A 6,074-nucleotide genomic window follows, 5' to 3' on the forward strand; every position below is an offset into this window, starting at 1 on the left:
GGTTAGAGACCTTTCTAAAGTACTGAAGAACAATGATGTCATTCTGGAGACTAAGGTGTGCCTGATACATTCCATCGTCTGTGCATCAGAGAGATTGACAATGACTAGGGATGCTAGAAGAAGAATTGATACTTTAGAGCTGTGGTGGTGGAGAATAATATTGAATATGCCATTGCCTACTAAATGAACGAACAGGTTTGTTCTGGAGAGGGTGAAGCCAGGCTGTTCCTTGGAGGCAAGAATTCTGAAGCTTTGTCTGACATACTTTGAACATATTGCAAGGAGGGACCAGTCCTTGGAGAGTGACATCATGCTTGGGAGTGTGGAGGGACAGTGCAGAAGAGGAAGATCCTCGATGAGATGGATTAATTCAGTGACTGGGATAATGGGGGTAGTTGTGTCAGAGACACTGAGATTGGCACAGCATAAGGCAGGGTTTAGGGCTGTGATCTGTAGGGTCGCTATGAGTCATGGGCGACTCAATAGTCCATAACAACAACAACAACAGCAATCATGACTGGACTCATTCAAATCCATTCTTTGTCATGTTAGAATAACAAAAATATTGCAGTTCATCTTACAGTCTGAGAAATGTGCAAATACCATGTACAAACTCAAATTTGTTACTGTGGAGTCAAACTCACTCTTTGAGAACTGACTCAGAGTTCAACATCCAGATAACTTCTATGGCTGGAAATCGCATGGGAAGAAATTGTTTATCTTTCTCCCTGGGAGGCCTTAGGGAATTCAAACCACCAGCAAGATTCCACCTTTGAGTTAGGAGCTCGACTCTCTACAGACGAAGCCACCAGAGCTCCATTCACAGACAACTTACATTTCCTTCATGCCTGAAACTTATTCAGAATCAATTATCCTTTACACAATGTGCTAGCTAATTTATTGCTATTCATTTCCATCCCAATTTGTGAAAACTAAGGTAGTATTTTTCTAACCTTTGAATCAAAAGCGCTCACATTCTAGCTATTTAGCTTTTGTCATTTCCCCCTCCTTTTTCTAATATTGAAAATTATATGTTAATAGTCTATGAAATACAATGTTTCTTATATTTATTACTGTATGAAGTACTGGGTAAAATTACAGCATTACTTGAATTGCCATCTTGGTTTTAAAAATATCATTCAGAGTTAAACTTTCTCTTTGTTTACTCTGGTTAAAGTATACTGTATTGATAATTAATATAGTTATCTCGATTCATATAAATTTACTCAGATGATGAAATTTGTTTTGGGCAGCCTACTGTATCCATGGATACCAGAAAGATCAGGGATTCCGAGCTGAAGAGCATTGGAATTGAAAGTCAACATATCTTACCCTAACTGTCATTATTGAAGTATTTACAAAGACATTTCAATGTTAACTTAGCAGATTTAGCCTAAAATGGAGGCAATATGGTTCATAAGCTAATTTAAGTGACTGAAATGCTTTCTAAGAGGTTAGTACTCTCTTACAGAGAAGTAATTTCATAACAACGAAGAGCAAAGGAAATTAGTTTTATGTCTTTATACATATATTTGACAGGATTACATTGGTGACCTGTTTTGTAAGACTCTATCTTGAAATCAAAATTCCAAAGCATTCTGAAACTTTCAAGATAATATATTGTGCTTTTCAACTTGACAAGAGGAATATATTTTCAATTCTTCTTACTTAATTAGCCATAAAACTGTGAGTGTATCTGTATGTATAAAATCTGTTAGCATAACACTTAGATAAATATCTCCTGTAAATATGCTTTTATCTGAATCTTAAGCAGAAAGACCTTAAGTTAACTCCTTTAATGATATCCTCACATTTCTCTTGAACTTAGAGTCTGATTTTCAAAATTCTTGATGTATTATTCAGCAGGGGGAAAGCAATTGTCTAGGATAGGTATCTACATAGTCTCACATATGCTGATTGGTTATTTTAAAAGTTTAATATTAACTAAAGGCACTGTAGACACCAAATGTCTCAAGAAATAGCATATGATCAAGAGCCAGTAGTGATGAAGGAAGGAGTTCAAATTACACTGAAGGTATTGGCAAACACATAAGGCCTCAGAAATTGATGAGATACCAATTGGCACGTTCAAATAGATGCAGCCCTGGATGTGCTTACCAGTCTGTGCCAGGAAATTTTGAGGACAGCCACCTGGTCAACTGACTGGAAGAGATGCGTATTTGTTTCTTTCCCCAGCTTACTGATCCAACAGAATGTGAAAATTATCAAACAATTTTGTTAACATGACATGCAAGCAAAATCTTGTGGAATATCATAAAAAATGACTAGAACATTACATTTACAGAGACTGCCAGAAGGTCAAGCTGGGTTTAGAAGATACCATGGCACCACACATATCATTGGAGATGTCAAATGATCTTAAATGAAAGCAAGAAGAAGGTCTATTTGTGTTTATTGACTATGCAGAGCCTTTTGACTGTGAGGATCATAATAAACTATGGCTGATTTTGAGGAGAATGGGAATTACAAAACACTTAATTGTGCTTATATGAAACCTATACTTAATCCAAGAAGCTGTTACCTAAACAGAACAAGGAAACACTGCATGGTTTAAAATCAAGAAAGGTGTGTGTCAGGGCTATTCCTGTCTCTATACATATCCTATTGGTATTCCGAACAAATCACTTAAAGAATAGGACTTTATGAAGAAAAATGTAGTATCAGGAACCAAAGAAGACGCATCAAAACCCTGCATTATATAGATGACAATATCTTGATTCTAAAAATTGAGAAGGACTTGAAATACCCATTGCAGAAGTTCAAAGACTGCATATAGCCTACAGTATGGATTACATCTGAACATCATAAAATCTAGGACTACACCCCAAGGAAATTAGAACTGAAATCCAAACAGAGATCTGCCTATACACCAATGGTCATAGCAGCATTATTCACCATTGTAAGATCATGGTAACAGCCCAAATGTCCAACTTCAACTGAATGGATTGAGAAATTGTGGTACATTCCTTCAGTGGCATACTATGCACCACTCAGGAACAAGGATTTAAAAAAAAATCCTATGAAACTTGGGAGAGACTGGAGAGCATTACGCTGAGTGAACTAACTCAGTCTCATAAGGATAAATACTGCATAAGACAATTATTGTAAAATAGAAACGATAACTAGTAAAACATATATGGGTACACAAAAGGGATGGAATGGGAGCAGAGGGGTGAGGATGGATGGGTGAAACCATAGGGTTGCACAGCTTAGTGGGTAGAGGAAGAAGGGGCAGGAAATGGGAAGGATCTGGGTGAAAAGACAGGGTAATGATAAGCAAGGTCCAATGGTGATTAATTTTCCGAAATATAATGTGTGAGAATGATTGTATGAAACACAATGTATATAAACTTTGTAAGCAAAGCAATAAGTATTTTTTAAAAATGCAACAGAAAATCACACACACACACAAATGGTTGTTATTCTTAATGAGATGTCTTTACATACTGTGAGTCAGTTCTCTATTGATAGTTCTAATATTTTCTATTTGTCTTTAACTTTCAAGTTTCATTACAAAAATCTTCGAGTTTATCCTAAGTGATAGTCACTTATTTCAAGTTTATAAATTCATGGTGGTTTTCTCAAATACTGGAAAGTTTTGAGCTTTATTTCTTTAAATATATTCGTGCCATTTTTGTTGTTGGTAGGTACTACCAACTCACGGCAACCCTATGTAAAATGGAACAAAGCCCTGACCAATCCACCCTCACAATCTCACTGTGCTTAAGCCTGTTAATGCTGTCACTGCATCAGTACATCTCACAGAGAGCCTGTCTTTCCTTTGCTGACCATCAGCTGCACTAAGCCTGATGTCTTATTCCTAGAACTGGCCCCTATTGATATCATGGGCTACCCTTCTTCCAAAACAAATGTGATCACTCTTTTGCCAGTCTAGTATATTCAGTACCCTTATCCAGCACCATGATTCTAACACATAAATTCTTTTTCACACTTCCATATTCAAAATAACTCTCAAATGCATATTAAACAGTTGAAAACACCATGGTTTGAACCAAGAGGATCTTACTGGTGGTAAAGTGATATCTCATTGTGATTTTTATTTCCACCTCCCTAATGGTTTTCAATCTATCTGCGGAAATGATTATACAGGAAGCTGTGCTCTATGAGGTGAAATGTAGCATCAGGATTGGAGGAAGACTCATCAACAACTTGCATTATGCTGATGATACATCCTTGCTTGCTGAAACTGAGGAGGACCTGAGGCATTTGCTGCAGAATGTCAAGGACTGCAGCCTTCAATATGGATTGAAGCACAATAACAAGAAAGCACAGATTCTCATCACTGGGCCAGTTGGCAGTATCATGATAGATAGTGAAGAGATTGAGATTGTTAACAGCTTCAGCTTGCTTGGCTCCACAAACTCTTGGTACCAGCAGCCAGGAAGTCAAAAGAATTGCATTGGGAAAATCTGCAGTCAGGAACCTCTCCAGAGTACTGAAGAGCAGTGATTTTAGTCCAGAGACGAAGATGCACCTATTCCAGGCCATGGTCTTCGCAGTTACTTGCTGTGCATCAGAGAGCTGGATTATGACTAAGGATTACAGAAGAAGGATCAGTGCCTTTGAATTGTGTTGCTGGAGAAGAAGAGAACAAACAAGTCAATCCTGGAAAGGGTGAAACCAGGCTGCTCCTTGGAGGCATGGATTCTGAAGCTCCATCTGACATACTGTGTACATGTTGCAAGGAGGGACCAGTCTTTGGAGAGGGACGTCATGCTTGGAAGGGTAGAGGGAAAGGAACACCCTGGATGAGATAGATCGACTCAGTGACTGAGGTAATGAAGGTAGGTGTGTCAGAGACAGTGAAATTGGCTCAAGATAGAGCAAGTTTCAGAGCTATTGTACATAGAGTCACTATGAGTCAGAGTTGGCTTGATGGCGTGTAACAACTGATTAAATTATACTACACTTAATCTTAACCAAAAGGCCAAAGTTATGCTTTTGCCTTGAATCAAAGATGACAAAGTTCAGTGTCTCATACTTTGGACATGTTGCTGAGAGAGGTTTTTCCTTGGAAAGGAACATCATAGTTGGAAGTTTGGAGGATCAGCAAAAGAAAGAAAGATTCCTAACAAGAGGCATTGACATAGTGACCGTAGCAATGTGCTCAAGTGTGTCAAAGCTGATGAGGATGGTGCAGGATAAGACAGGGTTCAGGTCTGTATTTCATAGGGTCATTACGAATTGTACTCAACTTGATGGCACTGGAGTGTCAGCTGTGAGTTGGTTCTGACCCGATAGTACATAATAAAAGCAACAATGATTAACAAAGGAGTTGTGCTGCCAACCCAAAGATGTGTGGTTCAAATCCACCAGCTGCTCCAGGAAAGAAAGATGAACAATCTCATAGCATGCAATTTATTACCTCTGGAATACCTACTAGAAGGTCAACTATGAGAGTATTCCAACTCAATGGTACATATGAAAACAGTGATCAGTGAGGGAGATCTGGTGACTACAGCTAGTTGTATTGCTGACCCAAAGGCTGCACCTCTCTGGCAGTTCAAACCACTGTAAGCTCTACATGACTAAAAAAGGTCGTCTCCTTCAATGCAATTTACAGTCTCAAATGCTCAATGGAGTGTTCGCTAGGATCTGAAACTAACTCAGTGGCATTGAGTCGGCATTTTTTCCCCCTTTCAGTTGCAGAATGACTAGTGATACTGTGTATCTAACTATGTGCTTGATGGCCATTTTTGTTCCTTCTTTGTTGAAATTCAAGTCCTTTGTCCTGTTTTTATTGAGTTGTTTATATATTTATTATTATGTTGTCATGTGTCATCAAGTCAATTGTGACTCATAACAACCCTGTGAACATTAGACCTGAACCCTTTTTATCCTGTGCCAGTCTCACTGTCTACAACACACCTCTCCCGATTACCCCAGTCACTGTGTCAATCCATCTCATCCAAGGTCATCTTCTCCTGCACTGTCCCTCCACTTCCAAGCATTGTGTCCTTTTCCAAGGATTGGTCCTTTCTGGCAAGATGTTCAAAATATGTGAGATGGAGTTTAAAACTCTGCCTCCGAGG

This window comes from Elephantulus edwardii, unplaced genomic scaffold (genome assembly GCF_000299155.1).
Source record: "Elephantulus edwardii isolate Elephantulus edwardi_28Jun2011 unplaced genomic scaffold, EleEdw1.0 scaffold00016, whole genome shotgun sequence".
Lineage (NCBI taxonomy): Eukaryota > Metazoa > Chordata > Mammalia > Macroscelidea > Macroscelididae > Elephantulus > Elephantulus edwardii.